The sequence below is a fragment of the Acomys minous genome (genome assembly GCF_964271855.1).
Source record: "Acomys minous genome assembly, chromosome: 8".
Classification (NCBI taxonomy): Eukaryota; Metazoa; Chordata; class Mammalia; order Rodentia; family Muridae; genus Acomys; species Acomys minous.
In genome coordinates this window covers 56,685,273-56,707,832 of record NC_140489.1, presented here as the reverse complement: position 1 = coordinate 56,707,832, position 22,560 = coordinate 56,685,273, and the positions used below count along the sequence as shown (strand labels likewise).

Below are 22,560 nucleotides of genomic sequence, written 5' to 3'. Positions count from 1 at the left end.
GTCTTCTTGATTCCTTTCCTTCTCTCAGCAGACAAGATCTTCAGGAGGTCTTCCCTTGTCAAATCTTAGTTCCAACAGTTTGGATGGAATGCATAGTTTTCTGTTTCCCGTTGAGATAAGAGCATATTTTCCTCCCCAACACAACACATTTCCTATCTTCTGTTTTGGAATTAGGACCTTTATACCCTGATTTAACTAAGCAGTCCTTTTTAAAATCCAGTATATCTTAGCAGGTGTGCTGCTTCTCTCACTTAAAATTTTTAAAATCAATAAGTCATTTTAATCTGTTTGGGGAGATATTCTATTCCTCTTCTGTTTTATGATCATCTTTTGAAAATTATTGATAGATCATTTTATAATTGTATAACCTATAGGGTTGTAAGTTATATCTGTAATAGGTTTCATATCATAATATCTAAAAATTTGATGTTTTCCAATGGATACATACACTAAAGCACCATCAGCCCTAATTTAAAAAGGTATCTCCAAGGCAGTCATTATCTCTAACAAATATATAACCTTGGAATCATATTCTCCAGAATTTAAGGCAAAATTCTATTGGAATTCTGAATATGAACCTATGGCATAGTGTATATATTTCAGTTCTCCAAACTCTGCAAAATGGAGTCCATAAGCCATTGTATGACCTTGTTCCAAGGCAACACCAAAAAGTATTTTTACTTTAGCATATAGACCTTTATCCTGTAGTTGAATCTTGACAATACATATATAACGTACAGTCTGACAATATTGGCCTGTGGCTGAGGTCTTAACACCTAGTATGTCAATGAGCTGCTATTCTACAGTTTCTTTATCCTCTTGTGGATTTTTCTTATCTGATACTACCTCTTTTGGTGTTATTGTAAGTTCCAGACTGGATTTCTCTGGAGATTCCCTGTTTTGATTTAAAAATTCCTCAAACCTCTGTTCTATGGCCTTTACTTTATCATCTAATTTCTCCTTCTCTTCTTTCTCTAAGTCTGTCTTACTCTTATCTCTCCCAAAAAGAATCTACAAAACTGAAATCATCATTGAAAAAAATTATTTGTGTGCTAAGGGAAACAAACTCGAATGAAATCCAGAAACAGTGTGTCATTGTAATCTTTTTCAACATTGAAAATAATCTTTAATCTCAAAACCTTTCCCTGAAGGATTTTATTTTCTTAGACCCAGCTTCACTTCCGGACCTTACCAGTTAAGGTGCCTGAGGCTTCTCTGTCTGTCTCTGGCTCCTGCTCCCAGAGAGAGGAGAGTACAGAGAAGACTATTCTGGAAAATCAATGGTAGAAATACTTGTTCACACCATCCAGGTCTGGTGAAAAGCAAGATCTAGGGTAGGCTATATAAGAAAAATGATAAAAAGTTGGTGTACAAAACAGGAAAGAAAGCTGATAAAGGTAGCTAAGGAGGGTCACTTATGGGCTTGAGGGTCTTTAAGAATTAAAGAACCCCAATTTTTCTGGTAACATCAATCTGCCATATTCTGGATTCCCTTGTAGCTTCAGTGACCCAAAAATGAAAGCTAGATTTATCCAGCATCTGACAGTGCAACATAAACAAGAGGGTTGAAAGTGTTGGCAAGAGACACAAGCAGAAGAGAAGAGAGAGGTGCTCCAGATGAGCATGGTGCTCCAGATGAGCATGCCGGTCAGAAAGGAAAGGGAAGGGCCAAGAAACTAGAAGTCTTCTCAGGTTCACTGACAGGAGATGGAGGAGCTAGAAAGTTAAGACAGCAACTAGCCAACAAGTGCAATAGTCCAGAGAGGAGGAGCTCCTTTGGACCAAGTCACCAAAGTGTGACCATGAGAGTAAAGCAAAATGAAGGTATATATGGTGTCATTGAGATAAAACAACTCACAGCTGAGACACTGCTTCTCGGGGACTTGGTATTTATTATCTCCCAAGAGCAAGCCTGTGAGGTAGAGACTATTGAGGTCATCATCCATATTTTATTGATGAGGAAACAGACAAGGAAAGTTTAAGCAACTTCCCTAGAAGGAACGGAGACTCAGACCCAAGCCATGTGTCACTAGAGTCCCCTCTTGTAATGCTGCTTTCCCTAAAACAACAGCAATGGCATCTGGGAGCCACGGGAGGCACATGAAGACCAGGAGGTAGAAAGACACAAGATGAATGGTCACCTCACTAAAGGATCTCCCAGACACCACGAGAATTCATCACAAAATCTATACTGAGTCTCCAGTATTCACCAGTTTGTGTTATAAATCAAGGGATCCTACCTAGTACAGCAGCTGCAGGGCCAGGATTAAATTTCTTCCATATCCCTTCCATGAAATTTACGCAGAAGTTTTTTTTAATTATTTTTTAAAAAACTGAAATATTCTGGTATTCAGCCTGCTGGCTAGCAGAATCTTACGTTAATTGAGTCTATAAAAATCCACATGCCGGCAGCCAAATATGCTCATCTGAGAAACAACTGAACAATTCACAGCAAAATCAAATGGTCCAGCACACAAAGGAATAAATAGATGGTAAAACAATAGTTCGTTTCACAGCCCATCTGGCCAAGCTAAGAGGCTGCACCTGCCACTGGCCAACCTGGCCACCGCAGAACTTCTTAGATTGTGCTGTCTTAGAACATCCAAAGGGAACAAGATGAAATCAGATTCGTTTTTTTAAGCCAAATTTTAAAAGTGTGCCTACATGGAAGAGCTTCTCCTTTCTCAGATATTCAACTATATCATTCCATGTTTGTCCAACAATTTCAAACAACACTTACTGAGAATTATTCCAAGAACTGCAGCCTAACTGACAGCAGCATATAAATTTCCCAGGGCTGAGTTATTGGTGGAAGTAGGATGTCAATATCATGTCATAACATGCTTTGTTCAATATTTGTGGTGATAAACTTCAGAATGAACTACAGCATGCCATAATTTTCCTGCGTTAATAGGAGATGGGTTGCCAGCATTTACATTTTATAGCCTCTTTTTAAGCAGCAGTTATGATTTTTGTCAGTTTTCTGCCAAAAATCTTTGTAGGAAATATCTTCCCATCTTATATCAGGAAATGTCTTAGAATGTAGAAGTAAGCTAAAAATGTAAGAGTTAAGATTTCTCATCCCAGGCTGGAGAGATGGCCCAGAGGTTAGGAGCACTACTCGCTCTTCCAGAGGTCCTGAGTTCAATTCCCAGCAACCACATGACGGCTCATGACCACCTATTTTGAGATCTGGTGCCCTCTTCTGGTATGCAGGCATATATGCAGGCAGAACACTATGTACATAATAAATAAATAAATCTTTTTTTTTTTTTTTTTTTAGAAAAAAAAAGGACCTCTCATTCCATAGAGTGTGAGTTACCAAAACTTGCCAGCTATCCATAAGAAAGTCAACACTGGTGTCCAGATAGGAATCTTTGGCAAACGGATAGCCTTGAGAATGGGAGAGGCCTTGATGCCAATCCCTGCCATACTAAACTAGACATGCCTTTGGAGTGCCACATAAATTATCTTAGCCTGTGTCCGTAAGCATATAGCTTCTTCACACACTAACACATTTATTATAATGCTCAGTTTATCATAAAAGCTATGATATTCTCTCTTTTTTTCTTTACTTCTTTTAATTTGATTTCTCAGAAGCTCCAAATCCAACTGGCTTCTCGTTCCCTCTCAATATAAAGTCTTCTCGAGTTCTTTATTTTGTTTTTTCTTTGCCTGCTGGTATCACAAAGGGTTTTTTGCTTGCTCTTTCTTATCTTCCTTATCTGCCCACTTCCTAAGTATCAGAACTGTTTGAATTCAGTACCCCCTTTCATTTTTATATCTAGCCACTCACTAGACACATTTATCCTACCCCCTCTCCACCCTGCGCAGGCCTGCCAAATTTCCAGTCCAATTCTCTCTTCCTATTTTCAGACTCATGTATCCCTGTATATACTTGGCGTCTCAACGTGGAGATTCAAAATTGAGTCTTTAGCATGACTCTGACCCCCTCAGCCCACCAGGCAGCACTGTCCCTGGAAATGTTTCATCTTCATCATGTTTCCAGTGAAAGTAACCATCCATCTGTACCTGATTCTTTCTGACCCCCTCCCCAGTGGTATAATCTCAGAGCCTGGAATATTCCTTTTGAATGTTTACACTAATCTCGCCAGGCATGGATATAAGGTAAAAGCAAAACAGAGTCATTGTCCAATAAATCCAGTATTTGAAGCAGAGCCCCCTGGTGTACACAAACAGGCAATCTTGCCTACACAAACAACAAGAGAAAAAAACTGCAGGATAAAACACTGTATTAGCATTTGCCTGGAATCCTGCAGGACACATGGGTCTTAAAAATCTAAGTAAGCAAACAAAATTTAGAAACTGCATGGTGACAGTCAACCCCATATATTGGCATGACAATCTCTGGATAAGGAGAAAGGAATGGGAGTCGGGCAAGCAAGGCAGCGAGAAAACTTTAGCTGTATTATAGCAAAGGGTGCTTGTGCTAAATGGCGAGTTTGTTCTTTCCTTGGGCTTTTTTTTTTAAGATGTACTTATTTTATTTATTGCATATGAGTGCTTTATCTGCAGAAGAGGGTATCAGATCACATTATAGATGGTTGTGAGTCACCATGTGGTTGCTAGGAATTGAACTCAGGGCCTCTGGAAGAGCAGGCAGCACTCTTAACCACTGAGCCATCTCTCCAGCCCTTTCCTTGGGCTTTATTTATGTGTCTTCTTGATCCATCTTCTTTCTCTACCTTGCCTTGAACCACGGAGCCTAGGCATGTATGTGCACCTCATCAAAGATCTCTTTTGTCTCCTGCCCTTTGACAAGGTCAAGCAGACAAGAATCCACAACTGTGTCCAGAGACAGGAAGTGAAGTCAGATTATTTGTTTTTTCTCCTAGTGCCCTTAGGTTTATAAAAACCACAGCTCCAGGAAGGTCTCCACACAACACTCTCTGTCTTCTCCCTGAACCTATTGGATTAGTTATCTACTGCTGTCTAATAAGTAGGCCCAAAATTGGCGCAGGTATCATTGAAAGCCTCCAAACCTCTTGTAAGACACTGATCAAAGCTGTAGCTAGAGTTGTAGTTTCAGCTGAAGCCTCCCTGGAGGAGACTCCTTCACAGTGTGCCCACGGGGTTCTGCCCTCCTTTAATGGTTTGACAGATGCAGCCCTCTAGTTCTTTTTCTGAGGATCTCAGATCACAGCAATGACTTCACCCAAAGCGACTGAGTCAACAGGTAAGACAGAGGCCATGGTCTTTTTGTAATCTCTTCTCAGAGGTGACATCTCTTTTCCTAGCCATTCGTGTGCCCTAGTCATTGGAGGCAAAGGCCAGGGTGATCTCATAATGGAGGGAACACAAGAATATTATCTGGGTTTTCCAGAAGCTTGATTTCCAAGTGTAGTTAGTAATTATAAGAAGGAAAAAAAAAACAGCTACAAGATAAGTTTGGAAACAAGGGAGCCAAGGAGTAATGATCAGTGGGATTTGAAGACTAAAAAGACAGTATTTGAAAGACTGCGGACTAAGCAATCATTTCATTTTTCCAAACAGCTCAATAAAAGTAATATCTGAGTAAAGTTTTTGACCAAGTAGAAAGTGGAGGCATACAAAGAGAGGAGAATGGCATGAGGCTCGTGCAAATAAAAATTCTCCATTGTAAGTAGTTCTAATCTTTCCTCTGTCCTTACAGGAGAAATGGAATTTGTCCTGCTAGGCTAGGGAAAGATAAGGAGATGGGGAACTAGGGAGAAAGATAAGATAAGAACAATAATGAAAATTAATCATAGCATCTGGGAACATTTAAACAGCCTTTAGGGAGCAGAGAAAAAAAATTCCACAGAAACTAATTACCTTACTTTCAACTTTGACTTTACACCGACTGTGAATCTAGAGAATAAACCCGACGTTTACCTTTAATGAACTGGCGCCCAGTCCTCTCAGGTCCTAGAGATGCTCCACTTCTGACGTTTTCTTGGGGTTTCAGCGTGCCCATCAATCACTGCCAAGCTCACTAATCTGAAGTTTGGCACTAATGCTAAAATAATTTACATTTTTATTAGAATTCTTATGCTTCCTAGAGAGTTATTTTTATCCCTATAGTATCTTACATGCTCAGAAGAAGAAACAGAAGAAATAGAAGGCAAGACTTCCCATGTTAGCTCAATACCTGCAGATTTGAGCAGGATCCCTCATAGCTTAGAGGAGAGGAAAGCTGACTTAACACCCTCCCTTTCTTCCTTCCTCCATCCAAGTATGCTTTTCCAAACCAGAGTGAAGACAATTCACTTCTGAGATGGCTAAATGTTAGATAGGGGCTGCAGCATAATAACCGAAGAAAGAAAACAAAATGGATAGATGTTTTTATGATAACTTTTGAGTGAATGGTAATTCCCTAACTTTCCACCGAATCTTAAGAACTGTTTTGAAAAACATTTGTGTTTCTGAAACACGCCCACTGACTATCTGATCTGAAGAAAAGACTAAATTTTTTTGATCATGGATTTTCTTTTTTTTTTTTTTTAAACAGGGTTTCTCTGTATAGCCTTGGCTGTCCTGGACTCACTTTATAGACCAGGCTAGCCTCAAATTCACAGAGATCCACCTGCCTCTACCTCCCTGAATCCTAGGATTACAGGCTCCACTGTGCCTGGCTATCATGGATAATTTTTAAACTGAATATAACGTCAGTGGTGAGGCCCTAACTCATATCTAATAAGCACTTAGACACACAAATTCATCTAGGCTATAATACATCACAGTATAATTCAGTTAACTTGGTTTTCCCATTACAATCATCTGAAATGTTTATTTTTTTTTACATATTAGAATGGACAAATTCTTTCCATTCTTATAAGCAACCACCTCAAAATACACTGACTGTCACTGGTCGCTAAGACAAAGTTCCCCCGAGGGAGTTCACCATCAGCAGTGGTGACTCACCAGACTGTTAGGGGGTCCTAAGTGAGTAAGCACCATCAATATTAATAAATCACTCAGAGCACGATGTTGACAGGGCCATGGTGACAGTATCAGCAGCACAACAATACATTTTTCTCTATGTTAACTGGCTTCCTGTCTGCCTCATGACTCCCTTCTGTGGAGTGCCCATTCACAGGGGATATCATCATGTAAGTCATATTTGTGTTTTTAAATGGGTTACAAACACACCATCTTCAAAGAGTTGTGAGGGGAACACAGACTCTGGTATGAATGACAATGTTTAACTTTTCACTTGACTTTCTATAATGCAGCATAATTTTTACCTGAAAATAGACTTTGCCTTGAGTGTGACACATTGAAGCTGCAGAAGGGGTGTTTTTTTTTTCCTTTAGAGTTCAGAGTTCCTTATTACTTAGAGAGAAATTATTGAGCTACAGAATAAAGATGATATATTTGAAAAAGAAAGGCTGGTACTTTTGATTTAATCAAAGGATTATAAAATGACATCAGCTCATTCAGATAAGAAAAATGACTTGTTTGAAACTGGACATCAAACAAAAATTAGGCAATGAAATTCCATTATAACTATGTCATTCTTTTTAAGTATCCACACCTTCACCAAATATTTATTGAATCTTACCACCATGTTCAAGGCACTGTACTAGACACCAGGAAAAAAAAAAGACAAGGTCTCACTGCAAAGACTGAGCCACTCAACCCTGCCTTCCCCACTCTAATAGACTACCACCTCTACAGCTGTAGTAAACCTTTTCCTCCATTATGTTGTTCCTGACCAATAATTCATATCAGCAAAATGGAAATTAACTACTACAGAAGATATGAAAAGTGTCTTCAAAGCTATTGATAATGATCTCATCTTTAAGGTGAGATCAGAAAAGCAAGGTGTCTGTCTAGAGTTTCATCTTAACACGTACTGTTAATGTCATTTAGTTTAAAAGAGAAATAAAAGACAAACTGATGTTCTATGACACTAATGACAGATAACAGTGAACTGATGATGAACAAAACTTGCCAAAAATTAAGTTTTGATAACTTTATTCTATCTCCTCCAGCAATTGGGTCATTCCTTTGTGTCTTAAAGAATCAACAAGACATATGTTCATCCATCCATTCCATCTGAAGTTCAGGTGTATCAGTGTATCGCTGATCCCACAGGGTGAAAAGAAGACCACAATTTGTACCAAATTTAAGCAGCCTTTATTAAATACTGCTGCGCCAGATGTTGCACCGCATCTTGAGATCCCCCCAAAAAAAACTAGAAAGACTCAAAACCACTGTAAATACAAGAGGAATCTTTAATTCAGCTCAAGCTGGTTCATGCCTGACTCCAAATCAAAGGTCTCTGGAAGCGACTCTGGGAGCTGACCTGGGAACGTTTTTATGAGTTCCTCACCTCCCAGTGCCCCCTAAGAAGGAGGGATCCTAGAAGGGGGTCTAATGTCCAAATGGCTTAACTTTTTTTTTTGTTTTCCTTGCTCACCATTTGCTCAGGGAGGTGTGCTTCTTAATAACCCCATCTTGGGGGGGGGGGGCGGGTGAGTTGCTATCAGATAACACCTCTTTTTCCCCCTACCTTTTACGTCTATTTCTTCAAAGAACTTTGTGAACCTTAGATAGGCCATTTGTGGCACCAAGGTCATCTGGTGTAAGCTCAGAAGAGAAAGCATTCTCCCAGCTCCACACTCCCTCTGGTGTTAATGCGCTCTTTCTCTCAATACTGGCTAGGCCAGGTCTATGTTTGTCCTATGCTAAATATTTCCTGCCTTCGTTCAATCAGGGCAAGCATTACATCCTGACGTACTTGCTGCCTACATACCTCCTACCTACTTGTGATCAAACACTTCCTGTACAGTTGAGGCATCCAACCTTGTATATGGAAGAACAGCCCCCCAACACTTCAAGTCCTTGGGCAATTGGGGCTTACACCTTTATCTGTCCTTGGGCTGAGAAACTTGTCTGGCTCCATTTTTAAGTCAGAAGCCATTATGCTGTATTGTTAAAAATGAGCCTCCATTTACTCTTAGAGCCAAATAGCTGGTTTTTTTAATCTGTTTCCTGGAGCCTGACCTGCCCCAAACCCATTACATTGACTTGTTTTTAGAACATCCTAACACTTCCTAGCCCTCCCTAATCACATGGCAACTGCACAGTATCTTCTGAGATTTTTCTGTACTTCCTTATTGCTCCATTGTCTCTTTCCTATAACCCTGCTTTGCAACTACTTGTGATTTTACTCTTTAAAGGGGCCCAAGAAATGGGCTCAGGGCTTCTCTCTTTAACCTGACTTAGGAAGCAGTTGCTGGTCAGCTCTTGGGAGAACGCCAATAAAAATCAAGCTCGCTGGTCCCACCTCTCACTGGCTGTAGCATTCAAGAAATCAGGCCCTGCACTACACCTGGGTAACCCAACAAAGCTCTCCCTAGTGGTGGAGGCACAGGTGAACTGGCCCTGAGGGCATAAGAGCTGAAAATCTGGCCCTGCCCCTGGCTGTCTGTGGCATTGGGTGAACTAGCCACGACAGTGCTGAATAGTTTGCCCTTATAGTGTGGATGAAGGAGAGCTATAGGCTGACCAATTCAGCTCTCACCCAGGCCCAGATCCAAGGCTTTGAGTTGACATACCCCAACATCTACTCCATCTATGAACTGGAGTGCATGAAGGGGCCAGTCCTGCAGATCCATGAAGGATCTCAATGACACAGGGCAACAACAGGATATCTGAAAGGAGTCCCCATGAGGATCCAGTATTGGTAGTATAGAAGAAGCCAGAGGCCTCAAACCAGATCAATGACTCATTGCAACGAATATCTGCAAGTAAAGATATGTGACCAAAAGGGTATAATGTATGACACACTACAGTTTCCATGATGAGATTTTTAGTTGGTTGGTTGGTTGGTTCGTTGGTTGGTTGGTTGGTTGATTTGGGGTTTTTCCCCCTTTTGTGGGGAGAGGTTGCAAGGGCAGAGGATGGATGCAAAGGGATGGGGAGATGAGTGGAATTGGGGTGCATGATATGAAATTCACAAAGAGTCAACAAAGAGTTACAAAAAAAATCAAACTTGCTTCAAATTTGGTTCAGAATTGTGATAGTGATCTTATTCTCTCCCAGGAGGATTAACAAAGTAAGTGGGACTAACATATTAGAAGCATTTTTGGTTCATGTATCTGTTAAGCACAGTAATTAAGACTTAAAACTTAACTTTAGCCTCACAGTACAAGAAAGGGTGAGGCATTAGCACTAGAGACGGGGGGGGGGGGGGGGGGGCGGGGGCAGGGATGGTGACGGAGAATAGAATAGGGTGCCATCATTAAACATCTTCCTTATTTCTGACCCTCTCTCTTCTAATATCCACTCAGCTGGAACTTGTAAAGTAAGAGACAATGATTACAGAACCCAGACAGACTCATCTCTGCCACTTTCATTCCATGATGGGGATCGGGGGAGGCTGTTCTGGCTGACCCTAACCATTCATGGCAGTAATCCTGATGGATAAAGTGAGCGGAGAAGCTAGCCACACCCCCAAGTCAACTAATAATTTTGCTCGTCAAAAGCCTGATGAGTGCTCAATTTGGTCAAAACACATAAATGAATAAACACTTAGAAAACAATTGTCCAGAATTGTCTGTAATGAGCACTTATGACACTGTAAATAAGTTCCTTTTTGCTAGATTCAGGGCTCTCAGGGCTCAAGGCTTTTCTGGACCAAATGTTTATATCTTCTTCCCCAATTTGTTTGTTGAAATCATAACTACAAAAGAAATTACTTTAGAGGGAAGGAGTTTTTGGCAGCATTAGGTCATGAAAATAGAGCACTTATGAGAGGAAATAATCCCCTTAAAGGGAGACCCCAGGGAGCTGTCTAGCTGTGAGAATACAAAATGGTAGTCTGCAGCCTGAAGAGGTCTCACCGGTGTCAAACCATGCTGGCATCTTTCCAGTCTCACAAACTGGAAAGCTGTGAGAAATCAATTTCTGTTCTTCAAAAGCCACCTTGTCCAATGGCACTTTATTATAGAAGGCCAGACTAAGCAAGGACCAGGTGTTTCATTGTCTTTGCTATCCAGATGCTGGTATGTTCTCTCCACATGAGAAGCTTCAGAACTAGGCTGTAACTAACTGCATAAACGTTTCCTGGAGGGATCCTACTCAACTCAAATATTGCCTTCTGGTTTCTTTACTATTTCTTTGCAGAGATGATACAAACAAAATAAGGAGCACCCCGGCATAAAATGGCTTCTGTCTCAGATGCCATGCTACCCCACAGTGTCTTCAGAGTTGCTGCACAGACCTCCAGATCGTGGGAGTTGCTGATCGTCAACCAGGTCTGAGATCCCAGGAGCAGGCTTCCCTCCTTCTAAAGATTGAGTTGAGTAGGGAAACAGTTGGTAGCCATCATTCTCCATCGATGAACTGGTTACATGCTATAGCTCTGGGCATGCTGTAATGGGAGACAAAATGAATGGGATAGTGACCAGAATGTGGCCAACATGGACAATCATACACCTCTACCCTAATTGTCTCAACATGTTCTGAGAACTACCATGAACTACGACTTACAAAATTCCCAAACTTCACTGCAAATGCACTCAGATCAGGGCATCTCACTCACCCTCTTTCTTCTAGCTCCAAGCCCATGTCAAGACAGGGGCAGATTTTCAGAACACATTCAGTTTCATACATTTTTGTCAGTTGACTGACATTCCTTTATAGATAAAAGTGTTGCAGATCGTGAAATATGTATGCCTAGAAATCTTCACACAGTTGAAAATCTGAACAGTCCACAAATGAAAATTCATAAGAGACGGTACTGAAAATCTACAGCAGAGACAACCAAGAACTTCATGATCTAAAAACAGCTGCTTGAGTCCACCTCATATATATGTTCGTTACCTTATGAAGCTTCCTTATGACTTTCTGTATAACATACTTAGATTAAATGGGAAAGCCGTTGAATTACTGAACCCCAGCTACACACATGTTTAGAAAATGCATTTAATTTTTTTATTTGTTTTTCCAATAAGAATAGCTAGCTGCCTGAATCTAGAATTGAATTCCTTCGATGACATCTTAATTTCTATGTATATCTAAAAAGTTAGACATACCTGGCACTCCACCGGAGTCTTACTGAAATCTGTGGTTCTATCTGGCACATGTAGACACCTAGTTTTTCTTGCTGTACCTTAGATAACATTCACTCTCTATATCTTTCGTAGCCCCTCAGATAAGAAACTGGGTCAACCATGGCTCATTTTTTTTTCTTTCAAAAGCAATGTGCTTGAAGCATTGGGGCAAGAAATCCATATTTTAGTTTACATTAAGCATAGCTTCTGCTTGTTTCAGTTATGAATCCTATATTACAAATAAATCAATTCTAATTTTCTCAAAGACAAAATTACTCAAGAAAAATTTCAGTGATAGCAAACATTGCTCCAACATTAAATCTAAAGTAATTTGAAATCCATCACCTGACATGATCCCTTCAGCCACTCAGTGTTAGGAATAAAATAATTCTTTATAACCCAACTCAAATTCTTCATGAGTATTGCCGCTTCCTCGTTCTTCCATACCAAAGACTGCTTGCTTTAAACACAGTGAAATGTTTTGTGTTATGTAACTTGCTGTGTAGTACAAATTCACCTATCTTTTCATTAATATTATTTACTATTAACATAATAACAAAATAATATTTATTTATTAAATTAATAATTAAAATGGTATAATAGTTATGTAATGTTATAATATTGATGTTAACATGATTACTGTTTATCAATATTTTGTTATTTCGGGTGTAGTGTGACCTGCCTTCCAGGACTCAGGTGAAAGGGTGTCCATAACACTAAGAGCTAGGAAGGTATCCCAGCCCTGAGGTGAGACAGTGTGCCAAGGGTATCCTGAGACATGGGAGCCCAGGAACCTCACAACTCTGAGGGGAGGCCTCCTCAGCAAAGATGATACAGCTCCCAGGGAAGGGTTGCTCCTAAACCCTGAGGAACTGAGGAGCCTTAGAGCCTGAGCTCCACTCCTTATTCATTCCTCCCTCCTCCTCCTTATTCTTCCTGTGAAAGAGTCACAGCAGGCAGTAAACCTCTTAAAAGAGATTTATTGAAGGGAGGAACCCTGGAGAGGAAGGACAAATCCAGGAGTGGCTGCCTCTGCTCCCAGGAGGAGACAACAGAGAACTAGGCAGATACAGCCTTCACATAGGGTTTCTTAGGGGGCAGAGCTTTCTGGGACAGGGATTTCCAGAGTGTGGATTGATGGGATTTCATGCCTAAACTGGGGGACGCTCAAGGATTGGTGGAGTTTTTTTTTTTTGTCCAGATTTCCCATCTCAAATTAGCATAGTCTGGGATGAGTCGTACTGAGGGGCTGGAGATTAGGGACGGGGTGAGGGGCGGACCCTGGGCTGCTGGAGCTTTCTCAGGTAGGAGTTCAGCCAGTTTTACTTCTTGAGGGATAATAAAGGTTACAAAGTGTTCAGAATTTACAAAGAGTTCATTGTGAAGGCAGTATACTGAAGCAGAATGGTCATCAACACCTCCCATGGCCTTTCTGAGGCAGGAAAGGAGTCCCGTTTTTTTATTGAGCAGTTGGCTGAAGCAGGAATTGTTACCATGGACAACTCCCACTGAGGCACTGACAGGAGCTGGGGCCATATTCTCTCCCCAACGCCCACCGGGCAAGCCACTTTAAATTTTAGTGACCCACTGCTTAAGGGCTACATGGGAGTGGTGATACTGTTGGGCACTCCGGGCAAAAGGACTTGGGGGGGTGGGGAAACGCGGGGGGGGGGGGGGGGTGACAGCGACGGGGAGGGGATGGCTCCCCTCAACTTGGGGAAGGTATTCTGTTACAGGTTTGGGGGAAGAGGGTTGGTAGTGTTAGGCACAGAGAAATTCCTAAATGAGTGTGTGTGTGTGTGTGTGTGTGTGTGTGTGTGTGTGGTGATGGTCCTGGTAGCAGCAGTAGTGATCATGGACAATGGCCTGGGGGAGGGGGGAGGGGCAGCGGCAGCCACCATCATCAATGGCCAAAGTGACCCCCAGCCCAGTGGTGACAGTGGCCACCGCCTTTCATCTTGCCACCACTGGCAGTGCCAGTCCAACAGCAGAAACCCTACAAATGTAATTAATATTAAGTAAATATTACCTAATGAATTATCTTATGTTCAATCAAATGATCTAGGATTTTTCACATAGCCAATGCTTCCTTTATAGTTGAAAAAGTATGTTAACCATTATGTTTAGTCTTAAGTTTCCTTAAATCCTAGTAACTTGCATATGCATGTATGATCTAAGTGTGTTCATTTGTATATTCATATAGTAAAGACCTCTGACATAAATTGTAGCAATTATTATAACTGTTTTATTAATGGAGACAGAAAAAGGCCAATGAGTTGTACAAATTAGTGGGAAATAAAAGACACAGCATTTTGACCTCCCAACTGGTAATCATGTATACCTCTTCTGGTTGCTGATAGTTAACAATCAGTATTCTAAAACGAATTATGCTTCTACATCTCTAAACCAAATGCTGTGCTACATATGACAATAATAAAGTCCAAAGATTTTGGCAAATCTCGTGTGTTCACACTGGTTGACTTGCTGTATAGATCAAGTTTAGGGCACTTGGCTTTGAATTCATTCAAAAACACATACTGCAAACAAATACAAAGAGAGAGGAGGAGGAGGAGGAGGATACAGATGCAGTAATGACTGATGAGTATGGAATGTGAAATACTGTGAGTCAGCAGTCAGCGCTGCACTGGCCCTCTTACCTTACATCACTTATTATGACATCACCTGAGACCCAAAGACCAAGGTCATTAGCAAAGGAGAGAAACAAAAGAGGCCATAAATTGTAACACCATTCGGGGTCCAGTTATTGCATAGCAATCACACTCATTTTTATTAGAGGAAATTTAGTATACATAATTGTTGACTGTATACTTGATAGCTGAAACGGTAAGGAATGAATCTTTCTCTTAATTTGTTCACTTTACATTCCAACTGTAGGCCCCTCCCTTGTCACCTCCCAGTCCCACCCTCCCTCCCTCACCCCTGCCCCCGCCCCAATCCTCAGAAAGAGAAGCCTTCCTCTCTTAACATCTGACCTCAGCCTATCAAGTCTTATCTGGATTGCCTGTATGCTCTTCCTCTGTGGCCTGGCAAGGCCACCTTGCCTGGGGGAAGTGATCAATACGTGGGAACCAGAGTCCACATCAGAAGAAGTCCCTACTTCCTTTATTATGGGACCCACAAGGAGACTGTGATGCCTATCTACTACATCTGAGCAAAAGGTCTACATCCTCACCATGCATGGTCCTTGGTTGGCGCATCAGTCTCTGTAGCACTCCCACCTCCCCACCTGGATTTGTTGGCTCCACTGGTCTCCTTGTGGAGCTCCTGGCCCCTCCAGGTCCCTCTAGTCCCCAACTCTACCATAAGACTCCCTGCACTCAAGTTTGACTGTGAGTCGCAACATCTGTTTGGATTCCCTGCTTGGTGGAGACTTTTCAGTGGACTTCTATGGTAAAGAGAGAATCTTAAGGTGTTACACTGATATCGATTACAGAAAGCCACCTCCTCTCCTAGACTTAATAAAGCAAAAGAGGTTGTGATTATGAAATTTCAAAAGGCTAGAAGAATCTAGTGGGTTTAGGGCTCAGGCTTTGAAGGGAGCCGTGGGAAGCTCAGACCTGTGGTGACTCTGGAGGAACTGGGCAGGCTCACCGTACCTATATTAGAGAAACTCAGAATTATGTCATTGCAGCACTGGATTAAAGTGCAGTTTCCAGGGTAGAGAGAGGCAATAGTACTCCTAACAAAATTAAGGCATTTACATTTCCGTGAGCCCAGTGTAAAGAAGCTGAAAGGCATCTGTGTGCTCTAACCAGCACACCCAGTGGCACATTGTACCAGGGAGACACGAAACAAGCTGGAGTATGAGTACCATAGTCCAAGCCACATCACCACAGAGCAGCTTCCAAAATAAGAACCGAGGTGGGGGAGAAAGACAATGGCCCAATAATGGACCCATATGGATTATTCCAATTGAGGAGGACAGGTTTTAGAAGGTTTGGATATATGAAGTTGAATTGAGTCAATGACACTAGTATTTATTGTGTAATTACAACATCTCAAGTGTGGTTTTAGGCACTAAAAGTCTATTAGTTCCTTTCACTTAATCCTCACAATACAATATGAAGTTGACATTTATTATTCCCAGTTTATAAAGGAGAAAATTGAGATTCTAGAAAGTTAAATCAATTGATCAAACTACATACTTAATCGGGGATCCAAAAGTGGACTGCAGGTCCTTCTGTCTGTAAAACAACGTAAGTTCTCAAACATTGTAATATACACAAACTTGAAATGTGAAGAGGCAAAAATGGAATAAATGAGATTCCAGAGAGAGAGAAAAGCACAACCAAAGGTGTGGAGGTATGAAACATTACAGCAGGGAGAGTTGGCAATGAGAAGTTGTACCTGGAGTAAATTTAAGATTAAAAAGTATAATAAATGGGTGGATTGGGTAATTAGCTAATTAACCATGTCAGAAATCAGGACAAAAAAGACTTTGAAAAACAGGTTTTAATGAATCAACTTTGTAGCATGGACAATGGCAAGTCATTAAAACTTTAAGCAGCCAAAGAGTGCAGTGAGTGTTTTATATAAGTATATTAATTATGTATATAATAAGTATTATATACATACAATAATATATTAATACATATATAGGCTATATATAAATTCCTGCAAAGATATGGAAGATCCATTGAACCGAAGTGAAGATAGAAGCAAGGAGGATAACTATTTTCCCCAAGAATCAGAATTTACATGGGGAAGCATAAAAAAAAGAGGGGTGGGTCAGCAGGAAAGGTGATGAGGAATTAGAATAGGCAAATCAATGAGAAAATAGAAGGGCTGTGAGATTTCAGGAGAGAAAGCACTTCCAAGAGGGAGAATAGGAGAATGGTGGCATTTCATTAGGTCAGTAGACATTTCTGTGGAAATGGAGACACGATGTTCGGTTTGGCTCACGTGTTTGAGATTTTATACATACAGAGAGAGAGAGAGAGAGAGAGAGAGAGAGAGAGAGAGAGTGAGAGAGAGAGAAGTATGTAGCAGCAAAGTCTGTATAATACTGGGGGTTTGAAAAACAAGTGGACTGGGGATAAAAATCCACATCCATAGTTTGAAGAAAGTTTCACTCTCTTTTTCTGGAAAATGCAGAGACAAAATGCTAAATGTTAGAAAATCTCCTTCTACTTTGAAAGTAATAAAGCATTGACTTTCAGCAAGCAGATAACCACAGAAGATTTGAAGAGAGTGTTCCAAATATATTCAAAATAATTGGTACAAGAATTTCACCTAATTGAGCTTAAAAGTAAAAAGACACAAGCATCAAGCAGAAATATAGTATTCTCAGCATGTCCCCTGAATTTCACTTTTAAATGAATTTAGAACGATTTCTCGTGAATAAATTGTCATCTAAAGCTTTAACAACTATTCCAAGCTTAATGCAAATTATTTGATATTTGTATATTGTATACATTACAACATTTTTATATTTGTAGTAAGTCAATCAAGTAAACCAACAGAGTATTGTATGTTTACAATATTTAACTGGTTGTTTTAAATAGCTAAATAGAAATTGTACTTAAAAATCAAAATAATAACACTATTTTTCAGTTAATAGTTAACATGACTTTTTAAACATTCAAAAGAGAAATACTGGTTACTGTGCAGTATATAATCTCACTTTTTCACTCTTAACAGAATACCTAACTTGTAATCATTATAAAAAGGGAGGTATTTGTCCCACCTTATTTAAGAATATATAGACTGAATGATGCTATGTGGTTTGGATAACCCCACTTATATGTTTTAATACATGGTCCCCTATTGCTGGATTGTGAAGGATTAAGGGGTGTAGCCCTGTGGGAGTGGGTATGTCACTGGGGGTGGGCTTTGAGTTTTCAAAATCCCATGCCATTTCCCAGTGTCTCTTTCTCTCTCTGCCTTATGATTTTGGATCAGATATATTCTCTTGACTACTACTCTAGTACCTAGTACCTAGTACCTAGTACCTAGTACCTAGTAGCTAGTACATCTGTCATGATGGTGATAGACTCTCTCCATCTGTCATGATGGTGATAGACTCTCTCTAGAACTCTAAGAAATGCCCCCAATAAATTCTTTTTGTGCATGCTGCCTTGGCCATGGTATCTTATCACAGCTATAGAAATGTAACTAGGATGGATGCCTAGTCGTAATCCTGATAGACTTAAGCATGTCAGCCAAAGCACAAGCAAGCTGTGCCATAATTATCAGTTTGGTAATGGTCATGTGGTTTAGGTCTAAAGAAGTCAGCATAGCCCATAATAATCTCATGTCATCTTACCCAGCTCTATCCAGGAAGAGCATCATTCTTGACTTTTGTTTGAATCAGTACCATAGAAACAAAATGTAAAGCTGAGAACATGGTCATATATATATATATATATATATATATATATATATATATATATATATATATATATATATATTTGATTAAATCAAGCCAGTATCAAATAAACCTGAAGCCCAATGTGAAGGTTAGTGCTGAATTTCTTTAAAAATTAAACCTAAAACTACCATATTATCCAGAAATCCCACTTCTGGATGCTTATCTAAATGAATTGAAATCATGATCTCGAAGAGATCATGAACACTTAGATATTCATTGCAGTCCTCATCACAATAGCAAAGATGTGTAAGCAATGTAAGTGTCTATGATTTAGGTAGGACAGATGAGTGAGAAATGTGATACACTCATTAATTAAATGCTATTCCAACTTTTTTTTTTAAAGAATAAAGTCCCGCCATTGTGCTAAGTTGATGGTTAGCCCTCATCATCGACTTGGCTACACTTAATACACAGGGAGCATGCCCCTGCACACATCTGTGAAGGTGTGCCCAGAGAAAGCCATCCTGAGTATACGCTACACCATTGCCTGGGCTAGTGTTCCAGAGTGAATAGAAAAGAGAGGCAAGTGGAGCCCAACACTCATCTCTCTGCTTCTGGACTCTGCACACGATGTGAGCAGCCATGAATTCCTGCTGCCGTGGGTAGAGCCCCTCTCGCCACCATTCTCCACCCTGCTGTGGGCTTCAGCCTCTCAAACCATGGGGCCAGATAAACTCTTCTCCTTTTCTTAAGTAAATTTTGTCAGGTACTTTGTCACTATGTTGCATGTTACATCTTGAATAAGAAGTAGAAGATAGTCTCCTGAGGCTAGGCTGGGGGGGGGCGGGGTAAACAAAGTTGCACTAAGCAAGACTAATAAGCTCTAAAGATCTGCTGAGCAACAAGACTTTTAAAAATACTATATTGTACACACAAATTCATCAGTAGTTCAGTCTGTTGTCGGCGGGCTCCGTGTGACTGTGACAGGGTACCTGAGGAAACCCACTTGAGGGCAGAAGGATTGGGTGGGGTTCATGGTTTCAGGGTTTTTCACCCATGATTCTGTAGCTCCTTCACTGCAGGATCCTTTTGAAGGACAGCATCCTGGTGGGATCATGTGGTGGAGCAAGGTGTTTCAGCACGTGGTGGCCAGAAAGCAGAGAGAGAGGCAGGAAACCGCCATGAGCAAGACATAGCCTTCAAAGATTTGTCTCCGGTGACCTGATTCCCACAGCCAGGCTCCACATCTTAACAGACCATTCGGCCATGAACTCTTCAATAGATGGCCCATATCCACCATCCAATGGTCTTTCAGGGGCATTACCAGCTGGGTCCCGCCTTAAACACATGAACTTCCGGGAGGGATACTTCACAACATGTTCTGACTCTTATAAAGATTTTAAGAAATAATTTATGGCATATGTCCTGCCTAGTTTATTATCAACTTGACACAAATGTGACTTATATGGGAAGAGGGACTATCAATTTAAAAAATGCCCCCGTGCAATTAGTTTATAGTCAAGTCTGTAGGGCCTTTTTTAAATTAGTAATTGATGTGGGAGAACCTAGCACATTGTGGGTGGTATCACCCTGGGGTGTGTAAGTAAGCAGGCTAAGCAAGCTATGAGGAGCAAGCCAGTAGGCAGCACTCCTCCATGGCTTCTGCTTCCGTTCTGACCTCCAGGTTCCTGCCTTAAGTTCCTGCCCTGACTTCCCTAGATGACTGACCATAAGCTGTAAACTAAAATATTCCCTTTTCTTCCCAAGTTGCTTTGGTAATGGTGTTTTAACACAGCTATAGAAATTCTAAGACAATTGTGGTGGTTTGAATAAGACTGACCCCCCAATAGGCTCATATATTTGAATGCTTAATCATCGTGGAATGGCACTACTTGAAAGAGATTAGAAGGTGTGGCCTTTTTGGAGGAAGTGTGTCATTGGTGATGGGTTTTGAGGTTTCAAAAACCCAAGCCAGGCCCTTTGTCTCTTCTCTTCCTGCTGCCCAGGTATAGAGAGAGAATCCAGGTATAGAACTTTCAGCTCCTTTCTCCAGCACCATATCTGGCTGTGTGCCGCCATGCTCCCCTCCATGATGATAATGGACTAAACCTCTGAAGCTGTAAGCCAAACCCAATTAAATGCCAATAAGAGTTGTCATAGTTTTTTTCACAGCAATAAACACTAAGACAACAGTATATTTATAGTATGTAAGTATTGTGCTAATGGTTGTGTGGATAAGAAGATGCAACAAAAGATGTTGTAAAGTGGGGCTATATAGTGCCAAGTACCATAAGTCGCATTTCTAAAATCTTATGGCTAGTATCTATGCCCCATTTATGCCAATTTTAAAAGGATCAGCAGGGTTTCCTTAACTACAAATAATATATGTTGAGCCTAATTCTATGTTATTCCCTAGTTTAATAAGCACATTTTTTTTCTTTTCTGGTTTTTTTTTTCAAGAAAGGGTTTCTCTGTGTAACCTTGCCTGTCCTGGACTCACTTTGTAGACCAGGCTAGCCTAGAACTCACAGAAATCCACCTGCCTCTCCCCTGAGGGCTCAGACTAAAGGCTAATTGTATATTTTAACATTTTCTTTACACTCAAAAACAGACTTTTCATGTTAGAGAAAACTTAAGAGACAAGTTGGCACCAGGATACGGATAGATTTAGCTCTATGCTACTATGTCTTTGTCAATCGTTTGTCAAGCATTTATTTTCTTTTATAGCATGAAGTGCTATTTTCAAGCCAGTACCTATGGCCATCTCATGCCCCAAGATGTGACCCGAAAGGACATCACAGAAGTGGCAATAAGATGAGAGTTGCAGCCACTCTGTTTTTAGTAACTTAGGGGACAGTGATGGGTGAATTATCCCTGGAAATTTGAATATGGGATAATGAGTCTCATTGTGGAGAAGCATTTTAAAACTTCCATTTTAAAGGAAAATTAATATTTGTTTATTCCATAGACTCACTCCTGAAAGTTTTCTGTCTCCTTTACTATCTATCTCTTCTCATCTACTGTAGTTTGCCCTTCAGATTAAAGCTGGGAATCAAGTAATTATTTCTTTTTTTTTTTTTTGAAGCATTTGTTTTATTCAATTTTATTGTATTATGTGCTCACAGCATTTCTCTTTTTCTCCTCTCCCTGGCAGGTCACAGAGATAAAGTAAAAATAAAATCTACAAGGAAAATAATTTATAAAAAGCGCTCCCAGGCTCACGCCTTTTATCCCTACTGCTCGGGAGACTCCTCCTCCCTGCACAGGAGGAAGAACCAATGTTTCCCCTGACTCACCCCTGCTAATCTGGGCCAGATTGTGCTTCAGGAGGAAGAACCAGTGTTTCCCCTGACTCACCCCTGCTAATCTGGGGGCACAGAGCTGACCAGGATTTGGGGGCAGCAGTGGCAAAGTAACGAAAAAAAAATTTTTTAAGTAAAATAAAAAGACCCCATGATCCTAGAACCATCTGAGTATCTTGGCACTGCCTCCCATGCCTGTCCTCCAAAAGCCCAGGCTAGCCAGGCTATGAGGAAGCTGCCTGAAGCTGAAAGCCTAGGGGGCGGTCATCTTCAGCTCCTTGTATGCACGTCTCCCTTCCCAGAAAGAAAGCAAGACAAGACCTCAGGACAGAGAAAACAAATCCCAAATGTTTACGCAGTTATATGGAGTCTTTACGACAAAGACAACACTTAACAGCTTTGAATATCGAGGCATCTCCTTTTTACTCAACACAAACATCCTAGGCCCTATAAATGAAACAGGGCACATGCACTTAAAGAAAAAAAAAGTCAAAGCACAAGAAATTCTAAGAGGAATAGGTCTCCTTGTACAGACTTTTGTTTCCCCCTGTGATAAGCCCAGGTGTTAGTAGGCAGAGGAGCCTGAGGGAAGAGTCAGTTGGCAGCCTTGTGCTGAACAGTGCCTGGAGGTCACTGAGGGCTTCTCCCTCCACACTACCACCTGTCTATGTTTAGCCCCTACAGAGAAAGCTGAAGGCCAAGTTCTGGGTACTGCCAGGATAGCACCCCACTCCAGAGACATATAGGCAGCTGGTGAGGGTGGGTACCACAAACGGAAGACAGTGGGAAGAGTACAGCATTTCCATGCATGCTCTCCTGAGGACAGTGTGAGCCTCAGCTCTAGGACGGCTAGGGAGGGTGGTGGCTGTGGCAGAGCAGTGAG

At 40.9% G+C, this 22,560-nt stretch overlaps 2 long non-coding RNA genes across 3 annotated transcripts in view; one reads left to right on the top strand and one right to left on the bottom strand.

The window, feature by feature from the left end:
* Positions 1–10,258: 10,258 nt before the first annotated feature.
* Positions 10,259–22,560, bottom strand: part of LOC311603471 — a 45,796-nt gene continuing 33,494 nt past the window's right edge. For both annotated transcript variants that reach the window (XR_014781082.1, XR_014781083.1), the window contains exon 8: positions 10,259–11,362. This is a non-coding gene — a long non-coding RNA (uncharacterized lncRNA). The remainder of the gene's footprint in view (positions 11,363–22,560) is intronic.
* LOC311603470 lies at positions 14,762–21,778 on the top strand. The gene is made up of 3 exons (XR_014781081.1): positions 14,762–14,888; positions 20,382–20,494; positions 21,530–21,778. It is a non-coding gene; the product is annotated as an uncharacterized lncRNA (long non-coding RNA).